Source organism: Vombatus ursinus, unplaced genomic scaffold (assembly GCF_900497805.2).
Source record: "Vombatus ursinus unplaced genomic scaffold, bare-nosed wombat genome assembly UNPS02009205.1, whole genome shotgun sequence".
NCBI lineage: Eukaryota > Metazoa > Chordata > Mammalia > Diprotodontia > Vombatidae > Vombatus > Vombatus ursinus.
The window spans coordinates 34,873,868-34,896,674 of record NW_020948983.1 but is presented as its reverse complement, the minus strand read 5'-3'; positions in this window follow the sequence as shown (position 1 = coordinate 34,896,674).

Genomic DNA, 22,807 nt, shown 5'->3' with positions numbered 1-22,807 from the left:
CTTTCTTTCTTTCTTTCTTTCTTTCTTTCTTTCTTTCTTTCTTTCTTCCTTTCTTTCCCTTCTTCCTTATTTCCTTTATTTCTTCCTTCTTTTCTGTTCCTTCCTTCTTTCCTTTCTTTTTGTCTCTGTCTTTCTCCCCTTTTCTCTTTTTTCTTTCTTTCTTTCTTCCTTCTTTTCTTCCTTACCTAGGTAGCCTTCTTAAACCTCTCTGATATTGCTCTATTGTGCCAATTTTAGGCAATCTAAGACACACTTAAAGGTCCAAAGAGTACATGCTGAGCTATTATTTAAACTAGAAATGGAATCCAAAACTTCTCACTGATTTGACAAGCACTTTGTATGCTTTTACTCCCAGCAAAACATGTAAGGAAGTGGGAATGGGAGATTAAATTTGTTGGCATGTCTTAAGATAGAGATAAATTATCAGAGAGATGTGGTCTAGTTGTCTAACTCTTTACTTCTGCACCATAGTGGTTCAGTAAAGAGCTTCAGAACTGCCAATCTGGCCTCCTACAGCAATGCAGTTCCTTTGGTAAGGACATTAAGTCCCCAAGAGCTCCTGCTTCCTGTACATGACATGTTGGTTTTAGTCTAATCTATTTGCAGTCTCCAGCTATTGATTCAGTGTATTTCCCCATTAAAACTTGGCCAGCTGGAGATGGACTGAACCAAGGATACTTTCTCTCTCCTAAGATTTTCTCTTAGTAATTCAGCCCATTCAGCCAAGAGTAGCCATACTTTCCTGGGCACAATTAGCTAGAGACTGGAATGACAGATAACTGGAGAGCTATGCAGCTGTTCATTGATCCTTACGTAAAACTCTCAGTTATCATTACACAGAACAAGGTCTCAGACTGGTCCCTTCCTCCTGGCCTTACTTAATTCTTGTCTGCAATTTCATGCTTTTCTTCCCATGCTCCCTATTCTGCATTCTATTGGGCTAAGAGAGATATAGCCACCTAAATTTTCAAATGTGGTTTAATTCCTACTTTTGGCACAGTAGTAAAGATCTAGCTTTCAATATGGAGGGAAATACAATATGCTGAGAGATTTTCAAGTCTTGCCTGAAGGAAAGGCAGTCATTATGACATGGATGCCCTGGAAAATCATCCCCTGATGATTGAGGTAGGCTACATCAGGTAGATCAAAAAGCAAAATGAGGCCCAGAGAAAGGCCAACAGATAGAAAAGAGTCCAACTAGGACTTAAACCCAAGTCATCTGACTCTGAACCCTGTGCTCTTTTAAGGTGTGTAAATTACTGATTGATTATAACCAGCCAACAGTACACTGGTTTGTATTCTCACTCTAAAAGGTCAACTCAACAAACTGCGTGGAGGTCATTCTGACTGGTAAGGGTACAAGTAAAAATCCCTTAGAGCTGTAAATAGCAAACCATAAAACATTTCTTCAAATCAACTTTTAAGGAGAAACATTAGTAGAGCTGGGGGTTAGGGCAGAAAGAGCTCCCATACACAAAAAAGAACTCCAAAGATAATTCAAAACTACTGAGGGGATGGAGGAAGGCCTGAATTTACCAGGGGTTTGAACCAGAAGTAGGAGGAGTCTACCTGGGGTTGTGGGGGTAGGAAATGTGCCTTCTGGTAGCTTACTTAACAAACTATTCTTGCTAACTAGATCTTATGCTCCATTTTCTACATTGCTGGCAGAAGCCAAGTGCCATCAGCACACTCTAAATTCTGGTGCCCTAGGGTAAAGTGCAACTTCCTTTCTTCTATCATTCAACCACTTATCCCCAATAGCCTGCATTTCTTCATTCCATTTAAAATATTAGAAATTGAAAATACCCACCTCTGCATGTTCTCCAGTTATTTGTAGAAAGAAATGCCTAGGACTGAATGTAGTCTGAAAAGGAGAGAACGCAGTCGAATTATAATCTCTCTTGTTTTGGACATTTCATTCGATAAATGCAGATTGATATTATTGCCTCCACGAAGCACTGCTCTTATGCCTCATTACAGTGTGCAGGTGACCCTGGGTGCTTAGTGGCCAGGCCAATAGAGCACAAGTTCTGACAGTCTCTACCATGATGGAAAGGCTTCAGATATGGGTCCCCTAACAGACTGTGCTAGGTGGCACAGTGGATAGAGTTCTTGGCCTGGAGACAAGAAGACCTGAGTTCAAATCCAGCTTTAGACACTAGCTGTGTGATCATGGGCAAGTCAATTCATCTCTGTTTATCTCAGTTTCCTCATTTATTAAATTGGGATAATATTTGCCCCTACCTTCCAGGGATGTTGTAAGGATAAAATGAGATAGTATTTATCTGCATAGTATTTAGCATAGTGCCTGGCACATAGGAAGTGCTATATAAAGATTGGCTATTGTTAGCTATTTTCTAAGGTCTAGCCTAGCTAAATATGCAGAGTCTCTTGATGAATGAGTAGGTTCCTCGATGAGGAAGTCTTGAGCCTTGGCATAGCACAAAGAAAAAAATGACATTCATTGTGCAGCCCCCTTTTTATTCTACAGTGATAGTGGCAGGAAAAAAGTAGATAAGAGGATAGTAAGAGTAGAGTTCCTTTATACTGTTTATAAATTCCAGCTTAGCTTTTGGTATCCAAATGTGAGATCCCATCTATTGACCAATGAGTGAACATATAACTGGAGGAGCTGAAGCATATCAGTCTTAACATTAACACTATCAATGAAACCAGGAGACAAAAGAAAGTTGTAGCTAAATGAAAGGGTGACTCACAGCTCCTTGTTGGAGATGCATATAAAAAATATTTAGAGGAGATGGTTTTATTCTACACCCAAAAGCAATAGGGAACATAATTTCATGGGACTTATGATTATCATCATCACCATCATCATTGAGAAGACTTTATTACATATTTGCTATGGGTCAGGCACTGTGCAACATGCTGGGAATACAAAGGAGGGCAAAACCATGGTATTCTACCCTCAAGAGCTCACATTCTAATGGAAGAGACAACGTGCAAAGAAATATGTACATGCAGGCTATATACATTGTAAATAAGAGATAATTCCAGAGGTAAGACACTTGGGGAAGGGTACAGGTGCTGATCCTTGAAGGAAGACGGGGAAGCCAGAAGGCAGAGGTGAGGAGGGAACACATTTCAGGCATGAGGTATAGCCAGCAAAAAAAGGCATTTGTAAAATGTTCACCAGGAAAAGAGTTGTAGTTTATATATCAACTTTGGATGTGGATTTGGGGAGGTAGAGAAAAAATATTGATAAAATCTTCTGAATAAGGTAGGGAAAGAATCTATAATTTCATTGGTATGAGGTATAAGGATGTATAAATTCTCTTTCTGATAAATATAGGCACCTTCCTTGCAAAGTCTTAGAGAGTTTCCTGAGAGCGTATAGAGGTTAATTGAATTGCCCTGGGTCAAACAGCAAACATCTGTGAGAGATAGAACTTGAAAGCAGGTCTTCTTGACCTGGAGGCTGGCTCTCAAGCTGCTACTCCACACTTAGTGACTTTGGTGTTAAGACAAGCATTAAGAAGAACAGTAAAAAACCAAAATGTTAAGATATATGTTTCAGGAAAGGAAGTCAAAGACTATATAAAAGTTTCATGCCTATATATTTTTCTTTCTTCAAGGAAAGAATTTCATGTCCAGGGAAGCTCAGGACACAAAAAGCACCAAGCAAAAAAAAAATAACATTTATTATATTTTAATATAATTAATGACTCATCACTAATGTCAAAGTCATTCCTGAATCAGTTGTCTATGTAGAGTCAGACTACTGAATCATCTGGGCAAAGATAGATAGATAGATAGATAGATAGATAGATAGATAGATAGATAAAAGATATACATATATGTATATGTATAGATAATAAAATGAAAAATAAAAATAAAAGTAATAAAATGAGAAGAAGGATATGGATATGCAAGTTAAAACAATGACAACCAGATCTACTGAAATAAGTTATTCCTGCTGAGAAATGAGAAATGGATGAAGGTAAGAACATCAACACTGATTAAAATAATTTCATACCAAAGTTTGACTAACATAATTAATTAAGATAATTAGAAGAGTAAAATAGCTTAGGAAACACTTTAGCCAGGAAACATTTAATCTCTTTGCTAAGTGGATAGAAATGGCACCTAATAACAGAGCTGTTTTAGAATATAAATTCAGTTGTATTATCTTGTGGAGAAGGATGGTAGAAGAGAGTGAATAGTATCTCCTCATGAAGCAGTAAGAAGAAATGAAGAAGATAAAAGAAAGCTTGATAAGAGACCAAACTAAGCAAAATCAACCCAAGGATGTATCTATAAGAAGGAACAACAAAAAGATGAAAAATAGAAAAGATCTGTAAGTTTGTTTGTAACAAGTGCCATTAAGGAGAGTTGTGTGACTACCTTTGTACTCTGCCATCATAATCCCAGAAGTGTTGCTAGGGAAAGTGGAAAGGGCACTAAAGAAAATAATATGGTGAAAGCAGATGAACTACACCAAGTATGCACAGAAAATCATTGTGCTGGATGTGACACAATACTGAGGTGACTGGGGGATAGACTCTCAAGGTATATGATAGAGGAAAGGTTACAAAATCTGTTCGACCTTATTACTTATTAAACCTTAATTTGTTTTCTTTTTAAAGCAGTCTGAATAGGGGGAGAAGGGGACAAGAGAGAAGGGGAGTGATAGAGAGGAGGGCAGATTAGGAAAGGTAGTAGTCAGAAGCAAATACTTCTGAGGAGGGACAGGGTCAAAAGAAAGAATAAAATAAATGGGGGGGGCAAGGAGGATTAAGGGAAATAGAGTTAGTTTTTCACAGCATGTCTACTAAGGAAGTGTTTTGCATAACTGCACATATATAACCTATATTTAGTTGTTTGCCTTATCAATGAGGGTGGGTGGGGAGGGAGGAAGGGAGAAAATTTGGAACCCGAAGTTTTAAAAACACATGTTTAAAAAAAATGTTTTCACATGCAACTGGGAAATAAGAAATACAGGAAATGGGGTACAGAAATCCATCCTGCCCTACAGGAAAATTGAAAGGGAAGGGGATAAGAGAAGGGGGGTAGTGATAGAAGAGAAGGCAGACTAGGGGAAGGGGTATTTAGAATGCATGCCATCTTGGCGTGGGAGGAGGGGCGAGATGGGGTGAAAATTTAGAACTCAAAATCTTGTGGAATTTCATTTTTTTAAAAAAAAGAAGAAAAAAATGAAGCAAAAAAACCCATATTGCATAGAATTGTGGTCAAAGTAAAATGAAGTAATGTATCTAAGATTGAAAAGATAGAAAGGGACCAGGTTATAAAGGTTTTTAGGTTCCAAACAGAAGACTTTATATTAAATCCTAGAGGTTATGGGAAGGGGGGGAAAATTGAAGTTTATTAATTAAGGCGGTAATACAGTTGGATTTACACTTCAGGAAAATTACTTTGGCAGCTGAATAGAGGGTAGATTGGAGTGATAAGAGACTTTAAGTAGGGAAACTAATAAGAAAACTAAAAAAAAGAAAAATTAAAAAAAGAAAACTGTTGCAATATTCTAAGTGAAAGCGATGAGGGCCTGAAACTCTACTGGTGGCTGTGTCAATCGAGAGAAGAAGTAGACTTAAAGAGGTACTGTGAAGATGGAGAAGACAAAATTTAGAAACAGATTGGAGATGTGGGGTGAGTGAATGGCATTCCATGAATGAAGACCCAGCAAAGGAGACTGAGGAAGAGTGGTCAGATAAATAGGAGGTGAATCAGAAGGAGCAGTATCATGAAAACACGAGAGGAGAAAGCATGTAGCAACAGAAGTTTTGCTGGCCAGGAAAGGAAGAGCAATAAGAAGAGGCTATGAGACTTGGCAATTAAGAGGTCATTGGTAATTTTGGAAAGGGCAATTTCAGTTGAATGGTGTAGCAAGAAGTCAGAAAGACGTTAGATTTTAGCTGTAAGAAATGGTAGTATCGAGTGTTTTGTTGTTTGTTTTTTAAAAATAAGGGATATAGGAATGTCTATAGGCAACAGGGAAAGAGTTAGTTGATAAAGGGAGAATGAAGACTAGAGAGAGAGAGGATGATATTGGGTCAGTCTGATGAAAAAGTCAGGAATGGATAAAATCATTTGTCATCTCACTGATTTGAATGTCCTATCTTTTATAGATTATAATCCATCCATGTCTTTAAAAAAAATAAAGCAATCTGAAAACAGAATCAGTTTGATTCTGAAATGAGTCCTGCCTCCTCTAAGAAGTCATCCCACAATCTTCCCCACTATCTGACTTCTAATTGATATCCTAAAGATGTCTTCAGACATCTATTGTCATTTATGTTTGCTCCAGTTATTTGAGACAATCATTAACTATCTTGGTATGTTTCTTATATCGTTGTTTCTTTTTGTCACGTAACTTTTCATGTGTGTATGGACTGCCAATATGTAAGCTACTGGAGGACAGGAACTGTTTTTACATTTATCTTTTTTTCCCCTAATGCCTAGCAAAATGTCTGATATGTAGTAGGATCTTAATAAATGCTTGTTGAATTGAATTGAAATGAATTGTCTTCCTGGCTAAACTGTAAGCTATTTGAAGGCAGCTTGGTGTTGCACTTCTCTGTAACTTCCATAGTGCTTAGCAAAAGGCAGTATGCCTAGTAGAAACCCCCCAAAAAATCTACTGAATGAGTATACATTGTAAAATAATCTTTTGAGCCTAACAAAAAAGTCAGGGCAATCTCTCCATGGGCCCTCCAAATCTTAACTTTATTATATACACCTTGCTCTGTCTGCCATAAGTTATTGCTTTATGATCTTACAGCTAGTTAAAATACCACAGCCTATTAGATCATAAAAAATTGTGGATAAAGATTGCACCAGAAGTGAGCAACCAAAAGAGAGGAACTAGGATTCAATTAATTATCATCCATCTCTTAAAACCCTACTATGTGCCAGTCACTATGCTAGGTACTAAGGTTACAAAAGGCAAAATGATACAATTCCTGAGCTCAAGTAGGTTACGTTCTACAGACAAGTCAGTTACCCATAAAGTTTAAGTGAAAAGAGACAATGATATAGGAAGAAAATAGAATCCTTTGGCCGTGAAATCCAAACCGTTACATCAAGAGAAAAGTCTGTCAATCCAGATGGTAACATATGAAACTGTTTAAAATTTTCTTTTTTAAAAAAAACTGGCTGTCTTATACCTGCCATCCCTTTTAAAATATTCTATATTAAAAAAGAACAGCTAAAATTTCATGGATATAAAATATAAAAATCACAATAATAACTTCAAACCAGAAGAAAAAAATCAATAATATGCTGGTCATCAAAAAACAAGCATTTGACTATTGATGTAGAAGCAAGTAAGCTACAAACATTGTCAAAATCATGGGTTAAATCCCAAAAGAAAACACATGATGAGAAAGATTACAGTGGTGAAGGTTTAAACTGTGAGAAGAGAGCATCTTACTGACAGTGAGGCACAGAATTTGCTGACACAGAATAAAAAACAAATGAGAAAAAGACTGCAGAAATGTTCAAGTAAAATCATTTTCAAAGTCAATTGTGGGTGTATTTGAAAGAAGGAAGGTAGACTCAGAAGCCCAGGAAATCAAACAGTGAGGAAAGATGGTAAAAGCATGGATAAACAGAGAGAGGGCAAAGTAGAGTTAATGTTTGATACCCTAGTGGAATCCAGCTGTGTTGGATGCAGAAAGGAAAATTAGAAAAACAATAGGAACTATTGAGATTCTTTGGAAGGGGGTGGGATGAGACAAGACAATGAATTTTATAGTGAAATAAAAAAGAACACTATTCCAAATCATGTAATGAAGGAATTACCTTGAAAATAGTGCTTTTTTTTTGCTTAAAGATTTATTTACTATTGTGTATGTGTATTTACTTAGTGAACTCCAAGTACAGAAACACTCTCCATTTGTCTATAATTTATAATGTGTCAAAGAGTTGTTGTATACGAAGAACTTAAGTGACTTACCTGTGGTCCTCAGATAATATTTTAAAGTATTTTTCAGGTGCCTACCATCTGTAAGGTACTATGCTAAGCAGTGGAGATACAAAAAAAAATGGCAAAAGGCATTCCCTGTCCTCAAGGTACTCACAATTTAATAATGGAAGACAACACATAAAATGAAGCTGAAAAGGGGGTGGGGTAGGGCTGACCAGATGGGAGCATGATGAAGTTGGGTAGAAAATTATGGGATGGTTCCTCTGGGCCCCCTCCTTGAGTGGAGGATCTGGGAGGAGCTCTCCAATGTCCACCCTTCATCCTCTTCAATTATAGGGAGTGAGGGGAAACCCCAGGGGAGAGTTTCAGAGTTGGTGTCATCTTGCAGAAAGACAAGTTTCTGGAGACAAGGATAAAGTTCTGGGCCAGGGGAGCAGCCAAGTATATATGGAGATATATGGAGAGATATATGTCATAGTATAGAGCTTGAACCCAGATATTCCTGACTTCAAGATCAGCCCTCTGTCAACTATACCCTACTGCCTTTCTTCATATTTATTTTTTTGGAATTTTGGGGGGGGGGTTTGGTTTTTTTAAATTCTTTTTTTATTTTTAACATGTGTTTTTAAAACTTTGGACTACAAATTTTCTCCCTTCCTCCCTCCCCACCCACCCTCATTGAAAAGGCAAGCATCTCAGTATAGGTTATAGATGTGTAGTCATATAAAACACTTCCATAGTAGCCCTGTTGTGAAAAACTAAGTATATCTCCCTTCATCCTATCTTAACCCCCATTTATTCTATTCTCTCTTTTGACCCTGTCCCTCCTCAGAAGTGTTTGCTTTTGATTATCCCCTCCCCCAATCTACCCTCCCCCTCTATCAACCCCCTGCTCTCTTGTCCCCTTCCCCCTTTATTTTCCTGTAGGGTAAGATAGATTTCCATATCCCATTGTGTATGTTATTCCCTCCTTAAGCCAAAGCCTATGAGAATAAGATTCACTCATTCCCTCTCACCTTTCCCCATTTTCCCTCCACTGTAAAAGCTTTTTCTTGTCTGTTTCATGTGAGATATTTTGCCTCATTCTACTTTTCCCTTTCTCCTTCTCCCAGTATAACCCTCTCTCACCCCTTAATTTTATTTTCCAGATATCACCCCTTCATCTTCAACTCACCCTGTGCCCTCTATTTGTATATCTATGCATACATATTTATACTTCTTTATAATAATACTAAGACTTTACTTCTGTCAAAGTGTAGGGGTAAGAACAATTGAATAAAACAATAAATCATCTCATTTAAAATAAGGATGAGATATTATGCCCTGATATATTTATCAGATGAAAACCTATTTTTATTGTTCTACACTGGGTATGAATAAGAAGTAGATACCTCACTAGGTAAGGCTATAAGTCTCTTTAGATTGGCTAATGGAATCGGTCATACCCTCGAGGATCCATATAAAACCACTGAACTATTTGGAATTAGAGATTTCAGTACCTGGCAACAAAGAGGAGAGATCATTCTAGTTAAATCTCTGAGAAAGAATCAATTTGTCAGTCAGCCAGTCAATAAACATTTATTAAGCATCTACTATATGCGAGGTACTGTATTAACTACTGGGGATACAAAGAAAGGTATAAGACAGTCCCTACCCTCCAGGAGCTCACAATTTTTTTTTATTTAGGCAATTGGGGTTAAGTGACTTGCCCAGGGTCACGCAGCTAGTAAGTGTCAAGTGTTTGGTCTGATTTGGACCAGGTCCTGGATTTGAACTCAGGTCCTCCTGACTTAAGGGCTGGTTCTCTATACTCTGTGCCCCTAGCTGCCCCCCCAGGAGCTCACAATTTAATTGGGTTAGACAACAAATTAAATGAAGTTGAAAATGGAGAGGGAGCTTACCTAGCACAGACACAAGATGAAGTCCTGCAGCCAGGTGGGAAATGATCTGAGAATGTGTGACTGTCAGAATTGATTTTAGTTTCCAGAATTATGAGTTTTTTCTAGAGATTGTGAAATTCAGGTCAGCCAGGTAGGAAATGATGAGGTTAGTGCCCTCCTTAAATGGTAGAGAATTAAGGAGGAGTTCTCCAATATCCAACCTCTGACCACAGGTGGGGAACCTGTGGCCTCAAGGCCTCACTTGAGGACCTAGAGAGCCACATGTGGCCTCAAGGCTGCAGGTTCCCTACCCCTGGGTGTATTAAATTAAATTAAAGGGAGGTGAGGGGTACCAGGGAAAGAAATGGTGAGTAGGTTTGAGTTTCTGAATCAAATTTGTGGGGAAGGGCAAAACTCTGGCTTCAGCTTTGGTCTGGGTCTTCCCTCCTTTCCTGTCCAGCTTACCTGGAGGAGGATCCTGTGATTTTTGAAGGGCCTGGAAAATTATGCATCCAGAATCAGAATTCTAGATTCTAGACAGCAACTGTTGACAGCAGTAGACACTGCATTGGGAGCCAAGGATAGCACTTAACAGGAGAATGAGTCACATACTTTTGAGGGGATGTTTATACCAACTATCCTTACTATACCTCCTTAGTAAATTCCCATTCTAAAAACTGTCTGGCTAATTGATATCATCTAACAATCAATAAGAGAAGAATATGAGTGGGGACTTGTGAGCTATAGCAATAGAAAATACTCCCTTCCCAAACAATCAGGCTTAACCTTAAAACCTTGATAGGACCTACTAGTCTCACTCTGGGGTTCCAATTTGTCAGTGTTATTGGGGGGTGGGATAATGACCTTTTAGGCTACATGGGCTACAAAAGAATCTTAAAATCTTGAAGTAGGAAGGGGCCTTAGAAGATGTTTAGAACAATCCATGTATAAATGATTCCTTTTGTAACGTGTGGTGATGTTTAGTCTAAAGAAGTCAGTGGGAATAAGATAGCCACTTATGAGGATCTGAAAGGCAATTGTGGGTGAAATATTGGATTTGGCCCCAGCAGACAGAACCAGGAGCAATGGGCAAACATTACAAAGAATCGTATTTAGGCTTGATAGAAAGAAACACTTTGTAACACGTCTATCTATCCACGGAATGGGCCACCTCCAGAGCTGGTGGAATCCTCTTCCTTGGAGGTCTTCAAGCAAAGAATGACTGGTCACTTGCAGATATATTGTAAAGGGGAATGTTGTTCAGGTGGGATTTGAACTAGATGGTCACTGAGGTCTCCTGCAGTTCTGAAAACATTGTCTCTACTACATACTTTCATACCTAATACTTGCAAACTAAGTAGGACAGATATTGTCCTCTTCTTAGGGGTGATGAATTGAGGCTCAAAGCCTCAGTGAAAGTGATGTGATCAATGACATACTGCTAGTAAGTAGAAGCACCAGGACTAGGAACAAATCCTTTTATTTCCAGTTCAATTTTCTTTCCACACTGCCTCCCTTCAGTTGGTCAATTTGATAGTCCATTAAACAGGACAATTTCTGTTGTGGTATTTAAAATAGGTATTTCTATTTTTTTTCCTTCTAAAACATTATTTTTCTGAGGTGCCTGAGGCATTTTACACATTTTCCATTCTGATTTCATTCATCCCTCTCTGGGAGATATAGAAAACACACACACACACACATACACACACATATGGGGGTGATCTTTAATGGGAAAATAGGACTAAATCATTTACATGTTCTGTTTAAAAATCCTGATCCTCCTTTCAGGAGTGTAAATATAAATTAGTAATAAGATAAGGTTAGGACTAATAACAATATCCCAACATAATGAGATTGTCCAAGGAAGAATTTTGATATTTGCATGCAGAAGAACTCCAGGCTAGGAAGATCAAAGTAAGATAACACATCTTACAGCAATCAAATAGATGATTCCTAGAACAATGTCAGCATTGGACATTATCCTGAAAGAGTTGTTTCCACAAAATGACCAGAGTTCTCTCCTCTCTGTCCCCAGTGATTGGACTTTTCATTGCCATGAGGCAAGAATTAATATATAGTTTTTCAAGTTACTGTTTTCAGAATTCTCTGGGTAATCACTTGTTCATTTTCATGAGTTTTGCCCTTGCTTTCTAAGAATGAGTAGTACTTTCGCAGAAAGACAGAAAGGGCACACTAATTATTTTGCTCATTGTTTTGTTTGTTTTTAATTTCCCAGCATCTTCCTCCTAATCCCCACTTCTCCCTCTGGTTCAGGAATCATGAACCATCAAAAAAAAAAACCAACTGTATTAATGTTTCTGAATGGGACATATTGACTTATTCCTCTACATCCACACTTACCATCCCTGTAACTTTCTGGACCAAGGTGCCCCTCCTTGGCCATCACTCCCCATGTGTTGGTTTCCATTAAAATGTAAATTTCATGAGGGCAGGGACTGGCTTTGCTTTAGTATTTGCATCACTAACATTTTACACAATGTTTGGCAAATAGTGGGCTTTTAATAATTTTTTTATTCAGTCATTCATTCACATTTGTGTTAAAATCCATTTTAACTATCATAGCAGCACCTGTTTGGAAGGGTATATCATTCAACAGATACCAGAGGCAAAAATAATGATTGTGCATTAATGGGTCATTGTCAACTTGGAGGGACATCTTTAGTACAGTGCTCAAGGGCTCTACCCTTTTTTTAATGTCTTTATCAATAATTTGAATGAAGACATAGATAAAAGGCTCATCAAGCTTAATAATAGCATGAAGCTGGAAGGGACTGACAGCATATTAGATGATTGTCAGAATCCAAAAATTTCAACAGACTAGAACAAACAAAATCTAATAATGAAATTATGTAGATATAAATGTAGTGTCTAATAATGACATTTAAAAATCATTTAAGATAATTTTGTCATTATTATTCAGCTCTATCATTCCATTAGTTGAAAAATTCCTAATATTAAAACTCCTCTCTCTATCTCAAACAAGCAACTCATCTGTAACTCATGAACTTAGAAAGTTTTCTTGGGCATTGAGAAATGACCTGTCCAAGGTCACATTGGCAAGAAATGACAGAACTGGAATTTGAACCCAGGTCTTCTGACATCATGAATTCAGTAGAAGAGTTTTATTTAGTCAATATTTCGTATGATAAAGACCTGATGTGGGGACAGTATGCTAAGTTGAAAAAAAAATTCAACATGGTACCCAAAATATCTAATGTATAATAGATTGCATTCTGAGAGATCTGGTATCCATCATGAGGGAGATGATAGTTTTATTATCTCCTTTTCTAGACAGACCTTATCTGGAAAATTGTGTTCCATTCAGGGTACCACACTCACTGAGACTTGAGAGAGCATCCAAAGGAAGGCAACCAGAATGATGAGGGACATTGATACTAGACCAAGTGAAGATCATTTGAAGAGAGTGGGGATCCTTAACCTGGAGAAGAGAAGACCTAGAAAGGACATGATAGTTTCACTTAAAGAAAGGCTATTGTGGGAAAGAGGGATTTGACTTTTTCTGTCAATGACTATGAGTGGAAGTTACAGAGAGGACAATTCATTTTTAGGTAAGGAGAAGTTCCCTAACTAATAATTAGTATAGTTCAGAAGGAGAATAGCCTGCCCCAGGAGGCAGTGATTCCTTCCTGGAGGTCAAGCAAGGGATGGATAGCTGATTGTCTGCATTGTTACTTCACAGACTGTAAGATGCCTCATTGTGAAAACTTGCTGGGTAATTGAAGAAAGGCTCTTTAGCATAAGTCCTAAAAGACCAACATGTGTTACAAACACCTAAATTCCCTTCCTATATGACAAATGATTTAATTTAACTGGATTATTGGTATCACACACATACACACACACACACACACACACACACTCACACACTCACACACTCACACACACTCACACACCTCCGTTAACTTTTTTCCAAAATAGTTTGCCCATACAGAAGTGTATCTGGATTTCATCCAGGCCCCAGTACAGCACAGATAGGCTTAGAGAAATCAAATCTCAGTGGCATCCTGGTCCCAAAGGGAAGGAGCTAGTTTCAGAAATATGACAGGATTTTTATAGCTGTTTTTTTTTTTCTTAAAGATGTAGGATATTTGAAAAAAATATAAAAGAACATTTAGGACAGTATTTCAACATCTAAATGCTTCCTGATATAAGTGATAGTGCCAGGAGAATGGTGCAAAAATTAGAAGCTCATTTGACCCCTCCCAAATTTCAGTTGGTCCTGACAAACAGAATTGTACCTCTGAGACAGATTATAACAAAGAGAATGGTGGAAGTAGGGAGGGAGAAAGTGGGTGGATAGGAGAGGATATGGGAGTTTGGGAACAATAGAAAGCATATGCACAGTTGTCCTTTTTCAAAGATGATAGTATTATTATAAGTGCTTGAAAAGACCAGTGTGGGACTGACAGTTCTTTCCATAGTGAGTACATGTGAAATCTGTCTCTTTTCTAACACCTATAATTGCTATGACAAGCTTTGTCGATATTTGTAGCATTACCTCCTAGACTTACAGTTTGGCTAGGGCTCCAAAGGAGCAACTCTCTTCCTTACATGACACAGACCAAGCAACTCTCTTCCTTATATGCTATGGGCCAAGCCTGTCTGTCAGGCCAGTGGTTCTCCAGCCATGCAGAGCTGCTCTGCATTACCCGAGGATATCCTTCCATGAATGCACCAACCTCTTCTGCCCTCCTGGTCTATAATTTCTACACTTCAATTCCCGGTAGCATGTGTAGTAGAATTAGCCCTACACTTACAGTGAGGGGGACCTGGGCTCTGACACGTGTAAGCAGTCGTACAATCTTTGACATCTTGTTTAACCTCTCTGATCTTCCGTTTCCTCATCTATAAAAAGGCGATTATACTACATCACTTACCCCGTAAGACTACGGTGAAAAAAAAAAAAACAAAAAACAAAAAAAAAACTCATGTAAACCTTTAAGGGTACATACAAATGTATTTGTTATTATTAATTTTGCACATGAAGAAATAAATCAGAACCAAGACCTAGTACTTTCAACTTCTTATCCATTTTTTTTACCTCTATGCCTTATTAATTGGGTAAATGCAAAGAGCCTAGAGGAACACCCAATCCCTTACACTTAGCCCTTTTGTCAAATAAAAACTTATATCCCACACAATGGCTTGACACCTACAAATCTTGTCTCTGAAAATGTGCCTTATTCTCTCTTTGCGGGATATAAAACTCTATCCACCTCTTAGTTATTTTGTATGACTTCTACTTTACATGGGAAGCGGGTTTCAGCAACTATTATGGACTACAATTCATTTTAGGTTGGACCTCTATGATGTGAGAAAATATTTCCAAAAGCATGTTTCCTCTTCTGTGATATCTTACTACCATGGTTCAAGAGACAATGCTCAATATAATGGAATCTGACTCTTTAACAGTCAATCAGCAGACTTTTATTTGGAAACCTTCCCTCTAGATGGCAGAAACAAATGTTTTGGGGCGATATAAAAGACAGAAACAAAGAATAAAACAGGGAAAAAAGATAGCTGGTGAGCTAGTGAGCATGTAAAGAAATACTTTTAGCAAGATAGTTGATGGCATTTATAGTTAAAGCTCAGGCCAGATGTAAACTAATAGTTGAAGGAGTTTGACAATGAAATAAAAGGGAAAAAAAAGTAAGGTACCTGAAGTTTTTGAGCCAAAACAAAAAACAAAAACAAACAAACAAAAAAAAAACAACAGCTATGTTATAATGGACTGAACAATGAATTAAGAGTCAGGAAACTTGAATTCTAGTTCAGGTTCTACTATCATTGTCATCATCATTAATTGACACTGGTAGAGTGCTTGTCAGTTGAAAAAGTGGTTTACATGTACCAACTACAACTTCCTACAACTGTCTGGTGATAGACATTGTATAAATATTATAATCTCTGATTTACAGATGAGATAAGTGAAATTAAGAGAAATTAAGTGACTTCTCTAAGGTCACCAAGCTAGCTTAGTGATAGAGCCACAACTCAGACCTAAGTCTTTTGACTCCATAGCCAGTAATAATTGAATATGTAAACCTGGGCAAGTCATGTCTCTTGGCCTTAGTTTCTCATCTATAAAATGAACAAATTGGGCTACATAATCCCTTAGGACCCCCAAGCACTTTGAAATTCCCTGATTTCTCTGTCCTATTTCTCCTTTTTTTCCACCTACATAGATGTGCATAACCCTCTCCCTCTATGCCACCCCCCCCACAATAACAAAACAATGTGGACCACATTATCAAGTTGAAATTGCTGTGGGGAGTGGTCCAAATTCTTGAGTGACACTTCTGTTCTTTGTCCTTTAAAATCAGTGAAATAATATGCTTCAAAGGAAGTGACAAGGTGTTTAAACAAAACAAAGCAGCACAATGGCATTACTGAGACAAGAAGATTACAATGTTAGGCCTCTCAAAGTAATCTGCTTGCAATATTACCCATGGGAAAAAGATGGGGCTGTTGACTGAGGCACAGTTTTACTATCCCTTGAAGTACATAGCTGACACAACCACAGCTAACCCTGGAGGCACACTATAAACTCCTATCAACCATGAAAAATGAAACTCCTTATGAACTATGAAAAATGAAACTATATCACCTCATCTGGCAAAGTTCTGTCACTGACTTGGTATGACCTTAAGTCCTTGATGGGAGGGGCCCTGATTAAGCCAGATTGGGGATGTTGAAAAACAGGAAGAAACTCTCAGCATGAATTTTCTTTTTTTTTTTTAAAAAAGGCAAATATCCAAAAAATTAGTCAAAGAAGAAAATCCCTGACTTTACCATTGCAACAGTACTATTTTAGGAGTTCCCATTTCCTTCACTGAAGAGTAAGCTTAAGATTCCTATTACACACCAGCACATAAATTAACCTCTCTTTTGTGGCAGCAGTTTTTAGTAATGCAAAGATTAATTTGGGTAGGGGGAAAAGGATGGAAATCTGAATCCTAAATATTTCTGCAATTATATGTAGGCCAAGATTTAGCATCCACCATAGGCCCATCTGCCTCAGGAACTGTATCTTATCTGATCATCACCATGGCAACAGCTATGGGATTAGAATGGGATGAGGGTTTTGAAATAGTCGCTGGAATTCAGTCATAGAAGAACGAGGATTATTAAACTACAATATAAGCGTTGCCATGGAAATGGAAGTTTACAAATCAAACAGGATTTTAGCAATAGAGTACAGTCATATTCTGTTCTTAAGATGACTTCAACTCTCTCTTTCGGTGGGAGTGGGGGGAGCAAATTCCCCAAACTCATAAAAAAGATTCAAAATTCCTCAAAAAGGAAAAACCTGATCCTGACTGAGTTGTGCCCAATTTCCCCTATCCACCCACCTACTCAACACCTGGCATGGTGGTACAGTTAAAGATTTACTACAACTTCTCTCAAATTTGCAAATATAAGATTATATCCAAATTAGATAGAATGAGACATTTGGTTGTATTATTTGTCCTTTCACTCAGACAAGGATGAAATAACCTCGGTCAAATCAATCCATTTTGGGGGCAGCTAGGTGGCACAGTGGATAGAGCTCTGGCCTTGGAATCAGGAAGACCTGAGTTCAAATCCAGCCTCAGACAATTGACACTTACTAGCTGTGTGACCTTGGGCAAGTCACTTAACTGCAATTGCCTAAGCAAAAAAAAAAAAAAAGAAAAAGAAAAAACAAACAAACAAAAAAAACCCCCAAATCAATCAATTATTGAACTTCCAGTTGTTTATACAGTGAATCTACAAAGGTAACCTCCATAAAACTCCAAGAACTGTGTTTTGAGGTGGGGGAGAAGAAAGGGAGATTGAGGAAGGGCCATTACACTGCTGACCAGTGCCTACAGAAGTGAAGATCACCTTATTCCCTAAATACAAGAAAAGATTGAATGGGCCAGAGAGTGTATCTAGTCCTAGAGGAGTATAGTTCTGAAGAATTCTCCTTCACCCTCAGTGGGTATTCATTGACTTTCCTTCTGTGGCATTTCAAAAGATAACAAAGAACCAGCCAAATAGGAAGGAAGAGACCCCCTGGATCCTGATCTTTTCACCCACCTTCCATGTTGTGTTTGATATGTTACATCCCCCACATTTGTCAAAGATCACATAGGCAGTGGCAACATTTCATTTACCCAAAGACCACCTTGGCCACAGTAATGCTATCATCACTTGCAACCACTATCCCTTCCTCAGTATGAGTTTTTTCATCCATTTGACCTCTTGGTAGGTGTCCCATCTGGCCATGGGACTTCATTTTGCTTTTCCTATTTAGAAAACTAGAGATGTTCTTCAGGATTTACCTTTTCCTTTCTACCCTATCCATATTTCCTAAGTTACCTTCTCCCAGTCTTCCATGTCTTGTCAGGAGTCAAGTCATGGAACACTATTCTCTGGGTGGCTGGAAGAAAACAAACTCTATAGTTCTTTCCTCATATCCCTGGGAGATCCAGTCTAAAGTGCTGCAAAGCAGCAAAGCATATCTGGTGCTCTCCCAGGATTGAGGCTGAGGCTTGCAACAGCCAATGGAGTTTTCCAACAAATAAGCCTTAAAACTTGTGCCTAACACAGAGGCAGGGAAATTAAACCTCAGCTTAAAGACAATGAGTCTGTTCATTTCAGCTGAAAGGAGGAATGTCACTCCTGAGGCCACTGCTATTTAAATGTGATGACATCTAACTTCCAGGAAGGCGAAGCCACCACTGTCTTCTCACCAAAGGTTATAGCATTGAATCAGACTCTGGAGGAGGGATGAGAGAGCTGGAAAAGGGAGAATTTTTGAGCTGGTTTGATCCCCTCAGAAAGGTTGAACATTTTAGACCCATGGTCAGTTAATATTTTTGGATGCATAATTAAGGTAGACTTGAGTTTTTCCAGACATCACTAGCACTGTATTTTAAAAGGGAATAAAAAAAGGCACCAATAGGAAAAGCCTACATTTCTGCTGAAATCGTATCTCATATAGTATCTTTTTATCATTTGCCATAGAAGCCTCAAGTACTCACGTAAGTCTTAAAACAGTCCTTTTAACTGTCTCCTCCAAATGTAGGAGTAGTAATTTAGTATTCCTGCCCCCTTCACTCTCTAACATACACCCACACATTCCCACACACACACACACGCACACACACACACACGCACGCACGCACATACTACCAGCAGTAGCTGCTTAAATCTGTGCAATAGTAACAAGTGGCTTCCTCCAGGTTAAACAAGCAGGCAAAAAAGAACCAGGACCAGCAGTCAAAGCATCATAAAAGCAAGCTTACCTTTCCTGGACACTACAGTAATAGACTGCCCTCCCTTTACTTGATTGTATCTCTAGTCAAAGAAACAAAGAAAAGGTCAGAAATAGACAACAGAGCAGAATTGAAAGGGGCTGGGACTTGCCTCATGAAAATGAGGGCAAAGGGATATATTATAACTACCGTAATTCTATTGTAAATACCTTAATTCTGTCTTTAAGCCAGGGTAGTGCTGAGGGTATTGTTGTGGCCTTGGGCTAGAGGAAGGGAAGAATATATGTTGGAAATTAAGGGATGAAAAAATGTTTGTGAGCTTTCCTTCTGCATCTTCCGTGGATCATTTGGAAACAGTTTAAAATGCTGCTTCTCCTATTCCAGAAAGAAGGTTTAAGAATAAGCAGCAATGGAATGAAGGATGAGGGTGAGACAAGTGTCGAGAGGAGGGATCAGAAATATGGCCTTCAAGGTTAAAAAAAAGTCAGGGTAAAAGTCATCCTTTTGCATTCTCTAATCCTGTGGTGATGGCTAATATCATTGGATGTTTTAATGAATTCATGAGCCACCTGATTATCCTGAAAATATTAACATCAAGATATCCATTTAGGTCATTTCTCCTTATAATCCACTCAAATGAACAATGAAATCTCTCAGACATCTCTAAGAAAATTGGAAATGCATTCCTTCTTCACTAACCTACAATGAAGTTGGGATACCTTCCAACATAGCTATTGAGAACATCATCACAAGACCAGAGAGGGTAGAAAGGAAAAGGTAAATCCTGAATGTCACATATTGTTCTGCATTCCTGCATCCCCAAGCATCTTCTGCTAATAAGCAACAGGACTGGTCTCCAGAGACTCTGTAACAACCAATTAAAACCATTGCTGGCTGGGCTCTTGCTGATCGATAGGTATCAGTGATGCTGGTGGAAAGAGAAAAAAGGAAGGATCTCTTTCTATCTACATATTTTCTGCATCCCATAATGATTGGTGGGGCTTCATGAGCACAAAATTCTTAGATACAGCCCTTCATCAGAGTCAGTTCAGATAAATTATTTCCCTTTGATTAATTTGCACTCATTACTAATGGGCTAGACACACCTGGAGTCCTAAATTCAGGTCTTCTAGATAGGCAAAAAAGAGGAATGAATTAAAAAGTAAAATAAAGCATATTCCAATTTTTAAAAGCTGTATTTGCATGGCATTTATCCAGGCAACAAACAGGATTGCTTTTACATATCCAAAACCAAACTGCATTATTAATAGTAAAAACTTCTAAGCAAATTATACAAAAAAGCACCATAACCCATAACCCATTTCTAGGCACCAAAAAGACATCCAGCTCAAGGTCAGGGTTGGGGGGATGGCACTGCTGTGGAGTGGAGAAAAGTGACTAAAAACATTTAAAAAAGGTTTCCTCAGTTTTAAGGTTTGGTAGATATTTTACAGTGAAAGTTCGGAATGGATTGTCTTTCAAATAGTAACCTGGATAATTTAGCATAAACAGTGAAGGGCTTTGGGCTAATTACAGAACACTCTGGAAGTCTAGACACTGAATTGCTGGTCTCTAGCATTACACTGATAATGATAGATGTTTCTAGGTTGATGAGGTCACAGCCTACAATCTCAAGGCTAAATAATGAACAGGACTGAAAAGCGCAGCAGTTAAGGAAAAGGGAGGATATGGGGGAGGTAGGGAAGAGCAGAGATGTTGCTTAAATGCCAAGCCTGAAATGAAATGTTGAGTTATGATTCATGCATGTCTACATGAAGTAGAATCTGGAGAAATGAGGAGAGAGGAAGTCTAGAAAGGTTAAAAAAAATCTCATTCTCAAGTCAACTCCCAATTTGAGGAAAAGGCAAAGGTAGAGGAGAAAAGTCATTTGGTAAGGAATGTGGAAATCCAAGTCCTAGCTTGGTCCTAGCTCTCCTACTAAAACATTGCTTGGCCTTAGGCAAGTCACTCAATGTCTCTATGCCTCTGTTTCCTCATCTATATAATTACCAGGTTGGAAAAGATAATCTCTAATGGCCCCAAGAACACTAAAATGTTCTGATTGCTTATGTTTTTGCATCTACAGGATAAAATTATTGGCTTTGGATCAGGGTGATCTGGGTTCAAATCCTATTTCAAACACTTATTAGCTGTGTTACTCTGATCTAGTCCCTTAATGATGCTGAGCTTCACTCTCCTCTTCTGTGAAATGGGTAGAAAAGCAACATCTACCTCAAGGGGTTGCTGTGAGAATCAAATGAAATAATGTATGTAAAGTATATGCATGTATTTTATATGAACATGTAAATGATATATGTGTACTTTATATGTACATGTAATCCATAAAGTGCTATATAAGTGTCAAATATTATTATTATTATTGTTATTACTCATATACATAAGGAACATTGGCAACATCTACCCTTAGGTTTATTTTGTGACTTTGATAGTTTTCATAATAATATAGAAGTGTTTTTTTTTCTTACCTAGCTCTAGGTTGTTGATGCTAAGGGCAAAATCTGTTGAATTCCTGCCTTATTTTCAATGATAAGCAAAGTCTGTTCTGATTTCTCCTACAAGGAAAAAGATCTCTTTAGTCCTGATGCAATGACCCTGTTGTACTTTCCTGGTGCTGGAAATGGTTTGACAACTACAGATGGTCTGTGCCCAGGACTAAATTTTTGGCAACTCTTTTTGAAAAGTCAGACAGCTAGCTAGCATGAGAGCCATCCAACTCACAGTGGGGGACTGAGATGGATGCTGCATATTATTTAGATAGCACCATTCATCAGTGATATACACAGTGCTTTCCTAATGAACATGAGTTATTTCCATTGCCTTGATTGGTTATGGAAGAGATTAAGGACTATATAAATCACTAATTAGATATACTTGAAACCCACACCTTAGGATGAAATCTTTCTCCAACTGGGTACAATGGAAGGAGCTCTAGCCTAGATTAAGAAGAACTCAGTTCTAGTTCTGGTTCAGTTCAATTCAACAGTACACATTACACATCTGCTATATGAGTAGAGGCAACTATATAGCTCAGTGGATAGAGTGTTGGACCTGGAGTCAGGAAAACGTGAATTCAAATCTGGCCTCAGACACTTACTTGCTGCATGACCCCGGGCAAGTTGCTTAACTTCTGTTTGGGTAAAGGCAGATAAGTGGCTCAGTGGATAGATCACTGGGCCTGGAGTCAGGAAGACCTGAGTTCAAATCCTCATTCAGACACTTACTAATTGTGTGACCCTGGGCAAGTCACTTAACCTCTATTTGTCTTAATCCACTGAAGAAGGAAACAGCAAATGCCAAGAAAACCCCATGGACCAAAATGGTCCACACGGTCATGAAGATTCAGACATGACTGAACAACTGGGTGCCAATATGAGAGGCTCTATGCTAGGCACTGGAGTTACAAAAACAAAACAACCAAAGTCCCTGGCATCAAAGAGTTTACACATATAAATATTGTGTAAGCCATATTTTATAAACATATATGCATACAGATTATAGTGAAGACACACACAAAGTAATGCCTGATAATTACAAGAAAGACAGAGACAGAAAGACAGGGAGAGAGAAAAGGAGAGAGGGAGGGGCCAGGGAGAAGGGGAGGGAGGATGGAAAAAAGACAACGGGGAGAGACAGAGAGGGGGAAGGGAAGGTAGGGAAGAGAGACAGAATGAGAGAGAGAGAGAGAGAGAGAGAGAGAGAGAGAGAGAGAGAGAGAG